At 42.9% G+C, this 15,223-nt stretch overlaps 1 long non-coding RNA gene across 1 annotated transcript in view; it reads left to right on the forward strand.

The window, feature by feature from the left end:
• Positions 1-14,258, forward strand: part of LOC110299601 — a 40,196-nt gene extending 25,938 nt beyond the window's left edge. The window contains exon 3 of the long non-coding RNA XR_002378492.1: positions 14,013-14,258. This is a non-coding gene — a long non-coding RNA (uncharacterized LOC110299601). The remainder of the gene's footprint in view (positions 1-14,012) is intronic.
• Positions 14,259-15,223: the final 965 nt, after the last annotated feature.

Genomic DNA, 15,223 nt, shown 5'->3' on the forward strand with positions numbered 1-15,223 from the left:
GCTGTCTGGATCCTGCTATCAACCCCAAATCTCCTCCTCTGGAGAACAAACTTCTCAAGCTCCCAGAAAAGTCGCAGCTAAAACCGTCAAGCCCAGATCATTGCCAAGGATCCAGGATATAACCATATGTCCTGTGGAAAAGGAATACCCATGTGAGGAAGCAGAGACCCATAGTCTTACAACTAATCAATAATCAAAGCAATACTGAGGCCCAGGGTAGCAGCCTGAAACTGAGGGTTGAAACGGAAACTGAAGAGCCTCTTCAGCACTCCCGCCAGGCTAGTGAGCATTAGTCACCATCGAGTCTTCCACTTGAAGGAGAGGGTCACCGGTGCCTGTGAAGACTGTCTCTGTGGTTCTGACTCACAAAGGAAGACTAAGGTTGACAATGAAAGGAAGATGGGATGAACAGGCCTCCAACAGCCCATCTCCACCCCAATCACAGGTAAATCTGGGAGCATTCAAAGCTGATCACCAATGGAAATCAGCCACAGGAATGGCAGAGCGTATACCCAGCCCAACTGCTAACCAGGCAGACCCCACTCCCCTTAATAAAAGTCTACCAGAAGAAAAGTGTTGTTGCAGGATATTTGATCACAGCCCCAAACCCCGATACTGTGTTATTAACTGAAAATATCTCTTTCTAATGGTGGTGTGACTCACCCTTAGCACACACCTGTGGAGAAACCCTGCAAATTAAGATTGCTGTCTACCATTGTCTGGACAGCTGTCTTGAGCTCCATACAAAATGGGGGATCCCTTTTAACTGCAGAACTTCTTCTCGGGCCTTCTGGGGAGCTTGAAACCCCCACACCATCTTCCTGTGGAATGTCAGGTTGCCTTGGTTAGATTACAGGTTCAGCTTCCCGTCTCCCAGTGCAGGAAGCACCTGGAATTTCTGGAATGTCTCTTCATGCAAATGAGGCATTCTGAAGCACCCTAAATCATATCTAATGATCATTATCCACCTTAGAAATCCCTACTCCCTTCCCCCAAAACTATAAAGCCTTTGACTCTCCCAGTTAAAGTTGAGCTGCCTCCCTGAAGCTGATCCCCTAGTCATTTCTGTCCCACTCATTGACCATCCAAACCCTTTTCTTTGACTCTGCCCCCTTTGTCCACTTGGGGGACAAGGGAGGGCCACATCTCCCTTAATCTCTCTGACTAGAATAACACCCTTAGTACATACCTTTAATCCCAAACAATGAAGGTAGAGTTAGTTTGTAGAAGGAAGCAGCCATGTTTGAAGGTGATGTCTAATTGAGTGGCAGAAAAAGTGATGAATCAGAAAAAGATTTGACAGAACAGGATACGGCCAACTCTCACGAGAAGAGCCAGGATAGGGAAGCTGCTTAAGAGAACAGTGGAGAGAGAGAGAGAGAGAGAGAGAGAGAGAGAGAGAGAGAGAGAGAGAGGAGGAGGAGGAGGAGGAGGAGGAAACTAGAGAGACAGGTTGCAGAGAGAGAACAAGCCAGACACAGGTGAAGTCAGAATGAGCCAGAGAACAAGAATGAGCCAGAAGATTAGAACAGATTTCCAGAGTTAGTTTCAGGCTAAGCAGAGCATCAGGAGAGGCCAAGAAGCTAGATTGGATCAGTCAGCTTGGAGAGGAGTTTGAGACAGACAGACAGACAGCCTGAGATCAGAAAGAAGAAAGGGTGAGCTTATTCAGCAGCAAGTCACAGAGGCTGTGACATTCTAGGCCTAGATGATATTGTGTGGAAACTAGAAGCTTCCAAGGCTAGGCCTAGGTTGGCAGACTAAAGCAGTAAGCAGGAGAGTAAAAGATACTTTCACTTTTATTTGTTATTTACTGTCTTTAACATGATGGTTACCTTTGTACAGAAAGTAAAGTGCCATTCCCCTCTTCACTAAAAGGGGGGAAAAAAAGACTAAAGAGAAATCCTGTCATGAAACAAATGAATCTGACCTGAGAAAAGAGATCAGTGGCGCCATTCTTTTGGGGTTAGACCCTTGGCACTGGACAGGAAGACGGGAAGCAAGTAGAAGAAAAGAGGAAGAGAGGAGAGGGGATGGGAAAGGGAGAGAAAGGGAAAGGAAGGGGAAAAAAGAGGGTATTCAGTATCAGTCATGAGACACACACTTATAATCCCAGTCTTAGGAGGCCCAAGAATCACGAGTTCAAGGCCAGCCAGGGACACATAGTCATAAGATATTGCCCAACACACATAAACCAATGAAAAGATGATGTTGAAAGATAACTTATCCAGATAGCAGATAATTAAAAACAGAAAAATAAATATGCCCTAATTTATTATGCACATATGCTAATTTGTTGCATGCCATACTTATTAATTAAAGTCTGTGGTAGAAAGGCCACAAAATCAGCATCAGAGAAAGACTGTCAGATGCCCATTCTAAGGAGGAAAAGTCAGAGATTAAGTTCTGATACGCTCATCAGAGGACCCAACCAAGAATGGACATGGTTAGCTGAAAAGAAATTGCCCCAAACCAAAACACAGAGAGAGAGAGAGAGAGAGAGAGAGAGAGAGAGAGAGAGAGAGTAAACAAAGCCTTCCAGATCCCTGGGACAGCTCAAGGTAGCTCCCACAGCAGAATAGATGACTATTTAGTCCTCCCTCCCATCAGACTTTGACTTTACTATGTATGTATTTATATTTTCACGTATTTTATAACCCTTCTGTTAGATCGTAGGCCCTGCAGCTGCCTCTCCTCCTCTCCCAGGAACCAAGCGCTGCCAGCCTGCAGTTCTCTCAAGCAGGAGGGTGCCCTCTCTGTGTGCCTCTACAACAGGGCTATAAAGAGTATGCTGTGCTGCAGAGACTCCCCCATTGCAGCTGCAAGATTAAGTTTGTGGTGTCTAGTGCCTTCGTGCCCTTTGGCATGTAGGCCAGGCCAAGCTAGATCATGTGGGATGAAGCTTGCCCAACCCCATGAAAGCCCTTAGAATCAGGAATCCCCTTGCTCTCAGGCTTTGAAGGGAAGACTTTTTTTTTTCTTGTTTCCTTTGGAGACCCTGTCATGTTTTACATGGTGGCTGTGTCTGCCAGCAATGTTATACCACAGTCTCCATTTTGGCATCACAATTCCCTTTATGTCATCACACTGAGAGAGCACAATCCTGCACTCTCAAGGCAACCTTCCATTGTGATACCAAACTGCTACCTTGATACATCACAATGTTAATTGTAAGGCTGCCACATTCCACCATAACAATGTCCTATTGCATTATCACAATGCCCACTTGTGACACCACAGTGCCTACTTGTGATGTCACAAGGCCCTATCATCAGATTATAATGCTCCCTTGTTATAGTACAATGCCCCATTGAGACTTCAAAGTGTCCTGATGACAGCACAGCATCCACTGTGATACCACAGTGCTCTATTGTGACATCAAAATGCTCCATTTTGACACCACATGTCACCTATGACTCAAGTATGCTCCACTGGCATAACAATGCTCTCCTTGGGATGATGTTGATGTCCCATTGTGACTTCATAAAGATAAATTATTATGTTGCAATGCTCAGTTAGGCTAGCACAGTGGCCTACTGTATCATCACAATGGCCTTTGATGATACCATGGCACACTCATTGTGGCCTCAGGATACTTTGGTGTGACGTCACAATGATGCATGTGATTTCAGAATCTGTCGCTGTTGCCTCACAATGCCCTGCAGTGACATCACAATGGCTCTATTGTGCCTTACCAATTCTGAACATCTCAGCATACTATTCTGACAGCAGCACAATTCTCATTTGACATCACAAGCTAACACTATGACAACAACAACAACAATAATAATAACAATAGTAATATTTTATTATTTCATAATACCTTATTGGGACATCACATCTTACCCCTATAACATCACAGTTTCCATTGGCAATACATATCATGATACAATTCCCCATTGTGATGTCACTGAGTTTTATAATATCGCAACACTCCACGTTGGCCACACAATGTCCCCTTGTAACATGTAAATGCACACCATGCCATTACTGTGTGGCCTGTGGTATGGCAATGCGGAGGATCTGGAGGCTTGTACTCCCTCTCCTTCAGCTCCCATTTCCTGGTGAGTCTCCCCTTCAGGGCAATCTCAGGACAGCTCCTTTCCACCAAACTGCACTTACATGATAGTACATCAGCCCCCCTTCTTCTTTTGTGAGTTGTGCTCATCCTCACTGAAACAAGCCCAAGCTTCCTCCATCTCTTGAATTCTGCTGGTGGACACCAAAAGTTAAAAACTGTTTGTCCCCGTGGTTTTAGGCTGTTGCTGTTATTTATCTCTGTGAATTTGGTCCTCCGGTTGTTAGAAATCTTGATTCTTTTTCTCTATCTTCTTATTCCTGGGCCGTTTATTCTTTTTCACAGGCTGACACATCCAACTGAAATTATTTCCTTTAAGCCAGTTGAACCCCCATTAGTATTTCATATGGAGAGGATGAATATATCAGTGCTAAAGCCTCATTACTTTGTACTAAGAAATGTCTCTATTTGGTTTTCACTTTTGACCATTATTTTGTTAAAAAGCGTTGTGAATTTGTAGATATTTTTAGTTTGGGGTTCTATAAATATTCCATTCACGTTCTTGTTTTTTATACTGTTTAGAAAATTACCTGTCAGTTTTATTCTTGCTCTCTTCACACTGGCCTTTCTTTCTTCCTTCCTTTCTTTCTTTCTTTCTTTCTTTCTTTCTTTCTTTCTTTCTTTCTTTCTTTCTTTCTTTTTCTTCCTTCCTTCTTTCCTTCCTTCCTTCTTCTCCTTCTCCTTCTCCTTCTCCTTCTCCTTCTCCTCTCTCTCTCTCTCTCTCTCNTCTCCTCTCTCTCTCTCTCTCTCTCTCTCTCTCTCTCTCTCTCTCTCTCTCTCTTTGGACTTTATCAGTTAAATGCAATGTGCCTGAGCATGGTATGTTTTGAATTTATTTGAGTCAGTGTTCATTGGGATTCTCTTTATTTTGGTTTGTTTTTATACATCTATTTTAATGTGTGTGGGTATTTTGCCTGCATATACATATGTGCACATGGGTGTCCAATGCCTGCAGAGGCCAGAAGAGAGTGCCCTATCACCAGGAACTGGAGTTCCATGCAGTTGTGAGTGGTCCTGTGGATGGTAGAAACCTAACCCAGCTCCTTTGAGAGAATAAGTGCCCTTAGCCACTGAGCCATCTCTCCAGACCTCATTGAGGAACTTGATCAGTAAAGCAACATCTGCCATCGGATTTGGAGCCGTGGCTCTTCATTTTTTCAAGTGTGATTTCTGGGTTTTCCCATGCTCTCTGGGTTTCATTAAGTATCCAGTCTACAGTTGAAAAAGTCCCTCTCTCGGGTCTTTCTGTTCGTGTGGGAGGCTGCACGTCTCGTTGTTCATTATTCTCTACTCTTCAGACACCTTGATATTTACCCTGAATTACTCTTACTTACTAATCCTTTTTATTGTGTCCATTCTGGAGTTAATTCCTTCCTCTGAGTTTCATATTTCAAATACTGTGGGTATTTTATTTTATTTTATTTTATTTTATTTTATTTTATTTTATTTTTAGAATAGTCATTTGATCTTGATACCACTTTTTAAGGTCATAATTTATCGGTGAAAATTTCCATGTATTTAATGTCCTGTTGTCAAATACTATCCAGATCTCTAAAGTCCATGTTTGCCAGCCTTTTGCTTTCAGCTACTTTATCACTAGACATTTGTTCTTGCTGTTTGCTCCTCATGGTAGCCTTGCTAAGCTACTTGGGCTGTTATAGATAAGACTTTATTATAGCTTGTTTCTCCTAAAAGTGTAGTGGAAAGATGGCTCAGAGGGTAAGAGCTCATACTGTTCTTACATACTTTTCTGGCCTTAGAAAGGACCTGCATTTATAAGACTATACTTCAACAGACACACACATACCTATAACTTAAAAAAAAAATCTAAAAACAAAGTAACGGCTTTTGCCTGAATAATAGTTAAAATTACCAATAGATCATTTTCTTTCAAGTGAAGCCCACTAGTAGATTATGTTAAGTATGCCTTATATCAACTTTTAGCCAGATACACATTATTGCCAATATGTCATTCACTTTTCAGGGTCTCAGCTAAATGATCCGGCAGGGCAGTCTATACCTTTTGAAGATCAGTAATCATGCTTTAAACGAGTAATCCTCTCTCATCACTCTTGTACTCAGTGAAGAAATGTGCTGTTCTATAATCAACCTAGATCCTGTGTGATTGGCAAGTCCAGGGAGTGGCCATTCAAAGAAGCTTGCCACACCTACCAGAGTCTCCTTCATAGCTCTGTGTACAACAGTTCACTATTTTCCTTTAGTTAGGTGTTCTTTTATTTTTTTCTCTTTGATTTTTTTTTCCCCAGAGGAGTTGGAGGGGGCTGGACCTTAAAGCCAGGACTTCACACACATTAAACTCACACTCTACCATTGAGCCTCTACCTTTGCTTTCCTAACTACTTTAAAATTAGAAGATACATGTTCAAACAAACCAAAAGAAAAAAAAAAAAAAGGCCTCAGACTGAAGAGAATAAAACTTGTTACAAATAAGAGCACGCACTTACCTGTCTTGTTTCTTTCCCATTCCCTACCCTGTCTGCATTTACAATGAGTGCAACTATGCTAAAACTTACCAAGGATGAATGTCAAATTCTGCCATAGAATTAAGCATAACAGCTTCCCAGGGATAAAGTAAATAGTGCTTGACTTTAATGAGCAGCTCATGTGAGGACAGAGCCTGTGCCGAGTCTTAAAGTTAAGGTTTTAAATTAAAACTCAACATATACCAGTACATAAGCCAGAAAATACAGGCATCTGATGATGCCCTAAGGCATCATGAGGGGAATGGGCCACTTTAGTATCTACAGGAAAATTGGAGAGTTCCCTCTTGTTTCCTCGCTGAATTCTGTGCAAGAACACGAGGATGCAAAGCCAGGTTTAGAGAAAGGTGGACGTATTGCTCAGGGTTCTTAAAAGGAACCAAGCCAATAGAAAGAACACGTAGGGGTTTATTAGATCAGCTGACAAGCTGTGGTCCGGGTAACCCAACAATAGCTGGCACCCACTGGGGAGGTCTAGAATCCAGTAATTGCTCAGTCCACAGGTTCAATGTCTCAGTAATTTCAATCTAGCCTTGAAGCCCTTGGAGGACTCCTGGAGAGCTTATGGTCTTCATTCTATTTAGAAATCCAACGAGGTTGGCTCTAATGTCGGTGAAGGAGCGCTGCAGTAAATGGGCAGATGGATGGACTTGTCAGTAAACGTGAAGGCAGGCAGGCAGAAGCAGAGTGTTCTTTCTGTGTGTCCTTCTATCTGAGCTGTCAGCGGAAGGTGCTGTCCACATTTAGGGTGGGCCCTTCCTGCCTCAAAGAATTGAATCAAAACTATCCCTCACAGGAGTGCCCGGAACTCTTGTGTTTCCGCTGATTCCGGATAATCAAGTTGACAACCTAGATCAACCATCACAGTGGCAGTATATACATGCAAGAGGCACTCAGCTACTTCCGTGGAGTGAGGAGTGAGCAAGCACAGGCACCAGACCCAGAGTTTCAGATTTCCCAGAGATGCCTTGGGACAGTTAGATATTCTAATTCCTCTTTCTTTCCTTGTGATGACTTTTCTGAAAAGTTTGTGTGTAAATATCACCATCCGTGTGCTCTCCGGAGGAATTATAGATGGGTAATATCAGCAACTACAGACCTACAGAAGTAAGTAAGTACATAAATAATGTCCTCAAAGGGAGGGGCATGGGTGGAAGACATTACTCAGCAGCAAAAACACTCGTTGCTCTTACAGAGGAGCTCAGTTTGGGTTCCAGCTCTCACATTGGGTCGGGGAGATGTCCCAGCCTCCTGTAAATCCAGTTCCATGAGATCTGACACTTTTCTCCTGGAGACTGCAGGTACCCACACAGACATGCATATACCCATACACACACGTATACATGTGTATATATACATATACTTATACATACACAGATTTTAAAAATAAACCTTTTTAAAAGCAAAATGCTGTACTGGAGTTCTTTCCGTGACATATATAGAGGTCTAAGGTTAATCCCTAAAACCAAAAAAAAAATTTTAAAACTAAAAAAAAAAATAGAAGAATGATCTTTAGAAGGTAACCAATTGCATAAAACTAAAGCCCTTTTAACTGACAGGCCTTATTTGAGTTAGCCCTGGTAAACTTCAATTTACCTGGCTGTTGGTTAATTTTTGAGAGAAAACAATACTTTTTTTTTTACTTTATCAAAAACTTTGCATTTCAGGTGGGTAAGCAAATCTTTCATATTTTAAGCATGGTGGACATCACTCCATGAACAGGGAAGGTCAAGACTGTGCTTGCCACCTGCTGAGAGATATAAAGATAGAAGAAGAAAAAAATCTGTCAGGACTCTTCCCTAAGTACTTCTTCGTGTGAAACAGGAGTCTGATTTAGCACTTGTCATTCAGAACTTCCACATCTTGGCCTGTCCCCCACTTAGACATGTAAATCAATGTTGATCATATGCACAGCTGAACCCTGGGGAAGTGAACATTCCGTTAAACGCATTGAGTGAAGAGCACACTGGAGGGCTTAATGGTGTCGGTCTGGTTACTGATGGATAACCTCATCCTACCTACAGCCTTGAAGCATAAAGAGAAGGACCAGGTATCATCATGGTTTGGAGCACACAGGACCTGCAGAATCTATGTCAAACCAACGGAAGCCCGTTTCATTGTCTACTCACTATTCCACTTTAAGAGAGGATGGAGACGGATAAAAAGGCATCCAGGGTATCTAGGGGAAAAAACTGAGATACAAAATGAGCATCTTCAGAACTTGCTGTGTGAAACGGTTTGCAAGGAGAACATGTGGGTGGAAAATGTGGTCCCTTAGAGCAATGTGTGGGTACTGATACTGCGCAGATGCACACCTGTGGCCTAATCATCTTCCCATTGCCTTAAGCATGATGGGATGTGGAACCCTGAGGCAGAACTTGCATCCTTCAGGTTACCAATCACTATGTATTTGACCACCACCATCACCACAACTGCTGCCGCCACCGCCATCGCAGCCACTGCCACCGCCACTGCCACCGCCACTGCCACTGCCATCACACCACCACCTTTGTCACCAACAGTTCCATCCCCATACACTCAGACACATTCCACAGTATGGAGCTCCAAACAACAGTAAATCAAAAAGAAAAGCAATTAGAGCAACACGAGATAATTTTCCTCTAGTCTGGCTGGTGGATCGCTTGGGGCTCATCCTTGTTTTTAACAATTTTTTTTTCAACCTGGCTTATAATTATGCAACTATGGTACCCACTAGAATCAATTGGTCTTCCAAACCCAAACACGTTTATCTTTATCTAAATGTAATTTATCTGAAATGTCATGTTGGTGTGAGCATTATACAGCACTTGCATAGGCTTCTATTTTCTTCTTAAATAATGAAACACCCTAATGGAAAATATTCCCTCTAAATAAATTTTAATGAGCACTTATTTGCCCAAATTGTCCTTTCTGTGAATGGCAGAAAATTTAATATGAGCTTGAAATTATCAGGAGCATTTTTTTTTACAATGGGCTTTGGGAAGAAATCATGCAGAGATGAATTCTTATCCTATCCCCTTCTGAGCTGCAAAGACTGCAGTAGCAACTTCTTCCAGATGCAAAGCAAGTGCCAGGGTCTTCTCTTACATTTATACTGCAAAATGTCACCTCAACAATCAAGGCGTAAGACATTGGGAAAGCGTAAAGTGAACAAGGAGGAAGCCAGATTGCTACAAAGGGCGTACATCCCAGAAAAGGCATGTGTCTGCTAGATTTTTTTTTAATTCCATGCATTGAATCTTTGTCTTTTCTGGGAAAAGAAAGCAAATAGAACATATTACTCTGCATCCTGGACAGAGTAGAGAACACGGCCCTTGCTGGACACAAGACATAAAGCAGGGACAGATGGAGCGAGCTTGACTAAGTACCTTCCAGAGGGATGTTCAAGTCCTAGTAAGAATTCTGAGTGAGTAGCTCAGGAAGGCGGGAGTGAGAGTGCCCCTCAGAATGTAGAACCCCATAATCTTCATTGCCCCTGTGGATTTTCTCTGCATCTGAAATGCTGCAGGGGGTCATTGCTATTTCTTTCTTCTTTTTTTTCTTTCTTTCTTTTCATTTTCTTTCTTTCTTTCTTTCTTTCTCTCTCTCTCTCTCTCTCTCTCTCTCTCTCTCTCTCTCTCTCTCTTTCTTTCTTTCTTTCTTTCTTTCTAATAATAGAAAGGACACCGAAAGGAATCATTTACTTCAATTCAAGGAATACACACACATATCTCCCAGAAGCTTGGCCAGTATAAAATTAACCACCAAAGAAATGTTTCCATCCATCGAAGAGCTGTTCTCTGGCATGGGGGTGGGTGGGGTGGGGTGGGGTGATCAGTAAAATCACCAGTGAGTGCCAGGCCTCCTAAATCTTCTCTCTTAAACCAACTTCAGCTGGGTGAGCAGGGCTAGGGGGTAAAGGCACATCAAAGCCTTGCTCTTGCTCTACTCCACGTGGAAGGCTTTTGAATGCAGCCAATGAGCACAGGCTCTACCCTCTAATGGCTGCCCCTCTCCCTAGCACAATACTGCCACGTGGCCAATGAGTTATCCTAAAAACTCACCTCCTATCTTGAAACAAACAAACAAATAACAAACTGATGGGAAGGGGGAAGGAAAGAAAAGGGAAAGTAGGGAGTGGGGGGGGGGTGTGCTCAAGATATAATTTGTTGGAAGATTCCCTTGTGTCACAGCCATGAATTTTGGAGTTAAAGCAAAACAAAGTGATTGCTTTAACTACTGTGTAGTTGAGTGAAGGGTAGATATAGGGACCCATGAAATAAAACCCTAGTCTAAGTTTTTGGTAAATCTCCATTTCCTATTTAAAAACAAACAAAAAACAAAACAAAACAAAACAAAAATAAACAAAATCAAAAAAAAAAAAAAAAGAAACCAAACAACCAACCCATCTTATAAGGCAGGTGGGAAGGTGCCCCAGAAACAGCAGGGCTTCGCAGAGCATCTTCCTGGTCTCTACCAGCTCCATAGCCCCCAATCTGTAATCTTCCCCTAGTTCACCAATGCCTCTGAAATCCTGTCTCTTCTGGCAGTTCTGCCCAGGATGAGCTTTCCATCCAGAGAAGCGAGTCTCTGTAGGATTCTCAGTTTGTTTCCTGATAAGCCACCATGTGTATGGTTCCTGAGGTTACCCTAAAGGAAGGAGCTAGTGTATCTCTCACCTCAACTCACGCTCCAGGACTTCGTGTTTCTCCCCCATACTAGGACAGCACACTACTTCCGTGAACACATTTCACACGTAACTCAGGTACATAATTACCTGGGATATGTGTGACTTTTAATGTTTGCCCTCTTAATTAGAGACTGCAACCTTTTCTCCTCATGCATCTTGTCTTGGCCGTGCAAATCCCCAGCTCCTTTCACAACTGGTCCAAGAAGGAAATAACAAATTTTGAAGAAAAGATTTACACATTTCATGTAAGGGGATGGATGCTACTGGGAAGAGGAGTGAGCTAAGATGGGGGGGGTGGGGAAGACAGAGACAGACAGACAGACAGACAGACAGACAGACAGACAGAAAGAAAGAAAGGCAGACAGGCAGGAAGACAGACCAACAGACAGAAAGAAAGACAGAAAGACAGAGAGAGAAAGTTGCATGTGCTTACGTCATGGAGAAGGTGTATTTCCCAGGGTAAGTTTCCCATCCTTCTCCATCACAGGAAGTAGCTGCTTCTTCGGGAGCATTGGCCAATATTCCTTGGGTATCTGAGTTTGTATGACAAGGGGACGAGAGGTCAGATGAAATATAGAAGATGCCTAGGGAGATCACTTTCCAGGACTCTATCGTCAGAAATGGGGCATTCACTAATGGAAAAGGCTTTGGTCAAGACTCGGGGTCTACCTGCTGTGGAGTACAGTACCAAAGGATTAGTCAGTCTCTCCTCACAAGGAAAGAGAAGCATTTCTGGGAGCCTAATATGCATATATACTTTACCCTGGTTGTGGCTTGAGTATGAAATCGCGCTCATAGGCTTGGGTGTCTGAACACTTGGTCCCCAGCTTGTGGCATTGCTTTGGAACACTGTAGAGTGGTTATCATGCGGACCCCTGCTGTTAGACGTGGGTCACTGAGAGAGGACCTTGAAAGTTCATAGCTTGGCTCCACTTCCTGCTCACTCTCCGCTTCTTAGGTATAGATGAACATGACCAACCAGCCTCCGGATCCTGCCTGATGCCAACCCTTTCCCAACGTGATAGATTGTACCCCATAGAACCGTAAACTGAAATACATCTACATTTTCTCCCTTAAGCTGTTTTGGGCAGGGTATTTTATCATGGCAACAGAGAGGTCACTAAGACAACCCCCCCAAGTTACAGAACACCCCCAAATCACTTCATTATGACAAGACTGCTGTCCACGAAGAAGTCGTGTGGTGGTGTACTTGAAAAATGCACTAGAAAGTTAGATCTATCTAGCTTCTGATTGTGGCTCTGGTCGTCACAGTTAAGATAATGGTGTCTTACTTATTACTTTGAAAACCAGTACGCGACACAGACCTCATTTGTCTATTATCCTTAAGCTTAAAGAAGATCAGGCAGATTAGATCTCTAGCATATATTACATCATAAATAAATGATAGGAAACATTATCGTTAATATTACTACAATTTTTATTCCTCCCTGAGAAGAGGATGGCAATATCATTTACGGAAGTGCTGTCACAAGCCAGACACTTTCTCAGACAAGCTCCATCACAAGCTTCACACACACCCTCTGCCAACATGAACATACACACACATACACACACAGAGTGAGTTAGATGCCGTCATTTCTATCCTGCAGAGAAGAGATCCAGCCTGAATGGTGGTCCAGAGTCACATGGTGTGTAAATGGTGAGATGCTGGATGGTGGCAGAGTTAGCTATTCTTTTACTCTGGGAAAGAACAGTCAGGTCCTCCACGGGAACCCTGTGAAGAGGATTCAGACTTGAGCGTGAAGTGTCTGAGAAAAAGGAAATTGGCAAAACCCACTGCCAGCAAGGAGAAGGGGATCAACAGAAGAGTCCGAAGGGAAAGTAATTCTTTCTGCCTTCTTTGAAACAGCTGATTTCCCTAGACAAATGGAGAGCCAAATTCTTATAATTACCTTTGCACACATTCCTGTCATCTTCTATATTTGCAGAAAGTACATTTTCATTTTTAAGTTAAGGTAGAAAACAGAGATGCCATTTTTCATATCCTCACAGGCTGCAAACCTTCTCCCCCCACACCCCCTCCTTTCTATTATACTCATCAGCACAACATGGCATCAGGACTGTCTGCAGTAAGTGAACAAATGTATCTAGAAAAAAAAAGCAATGAGAGAAATGTATTCTGTGTCTCCTTAGTGTGAAAATATAATGAACTGCTCTCTCATTCTTAGAAGGTGGGAACTCGGGGCCTCTCCCTCAATTATACATACACAAAGTGTTCTAGCTACTTGTGTCTGGTGAGCAGGAGTGTCAAGCCATAAGGACACATGTGGTCCCGTACTGTGGCCTGCCCACTCATTTTCCTAGACAGCTAACTGCTTTCCCATGGTGCACATGGGCTTTGTTTCCTCAATCAAGGGAAATCTAAGGATAGCACATTCTTTTCTTGGACTACCTAGTTTGCTACTATGGAGGGGTGTGTGTTGTGCTGTGAGAAAGACCAGACATTGGGCTGCTAGATGACAGCTACTACCTCAGTGTCCAACCTTTTGACACTGTAACATGATGGCATTATCTACAGATTTTGGGGGGACCATATCCATAGCTATGCTGACACACTCCTGGGCTGTAGAATACACACATCTTGTCGATTCCAAGTACCCTTGTCTATCTCTTAAGTACTGGACTGAGGTCACACTGACATCTGTTGGCCGAAAAGGACTTTTTCTAGATTTGTAAAATTAACCTATTAAAATAGTTCTAGGGGTCCTCAAAGCAGCCAGTTAATTCATCCTGTGGTCTCCAGTTTCCATTTTTGCTAGGCCTGCGTTAAAGTCACATTTAGTCCAAGAAGCAGTGTGAGCAACATTTCCCCATGGACAATCGAGACCTGGCCAGCTTCAATCATCATATGGGGACAGTGATAAAGGATTTTAATCATGACAATCACCTGGTACAAGGGAAAATGACTAGAAACCAAGTCCACAAATGGGAAGCAGTTAAGCAAGGGGTAAAATGTAAATCTATCCAATAAATTGTACAGGATTATGCTTGTTTTTGTTGAAATGGTGCAATGTGAGTGGTGTCTATATTTTTAGAAAATGCACTGTGGGCTGCGGAGACAGCTCAATGGGTAATACGCTTGTCATATTAACACAAGAACGTGAGTTTGAATCCCTACAACTCACATAGAGCTGAGCATCCATTATCCCAATATCCCTATAGCAAAATGGGACTCAGAGACAGAAGAATTCCCAGAAGCCTTCAGGCCAGCTAACCGGGCATAAATGACACTGAACAAGAGAGACTGTCACAAATAAGGTGGACCATGAAGACTGATTCCCTGAGCTTGCCCTCAGCTTCCATATCCACACAGTGGCAGATGCATATATGTACTGATGCATGCAAACTTGCACATGCATCATACACACGTACCACTGGAAGGAAACAGCTACATTTGACTTGTTATCTCTAAAATCTATAATTGCCAGTGATTATTTATTGGTGTTTATGCTGCCAACCTATTTTATTCCCTAAATTATCTCTATTAACCATATACCGATGTCATAAGAAGAAAGATGGTGCTTTTAAAAGTTTACAAATGATCCACAATGCCTGAGAACTAGGAGGGGGAAAACCATTCATAGAGACAAGTGAATCCAATAAAAACAAAACTGAGTCGCTCTCTAGCTTCCCCTGTGCCCCACAGATGGCGTCCTGGGAAACCAAGAAAATGAAGCGTTAAAATCACACCATCAAGTGATTAGTCCTTAGACTGCAAACCGTGTAGATAAGCAACTGCCTCTGTAGAGATCAGACTGGCATTGTTCTGAACAGGAAGAAGTGAAGACAGCTTCCTCCTACCCCCATCTCAGAGCAGAGCAACTTCCTCTTGACTTTCCCTCCCCTCCCCTGGAGAATCAGGGAGTAGCAGGTAACACTCCAAGGGAGGAAGGAGAGGAAGGAGGGAGTGAGGACATTGGCCCGACCCAATGGTTCTGATACAAAGTAACCAGG

Source organism: Mus caroli, chromosome 8, assembly GCF_900094665.2.
Source record: "Mus caroli chromosome 8, CAROLI_EIJ_v1.1, whole genome shotgun sequence".
In the NCBI taxonomy this organism is placed as follows: Eukaryota; Metazoa; Chordata; class Mammalia; order Rodentia; family Muridae; genus Mus; species Mus caroli.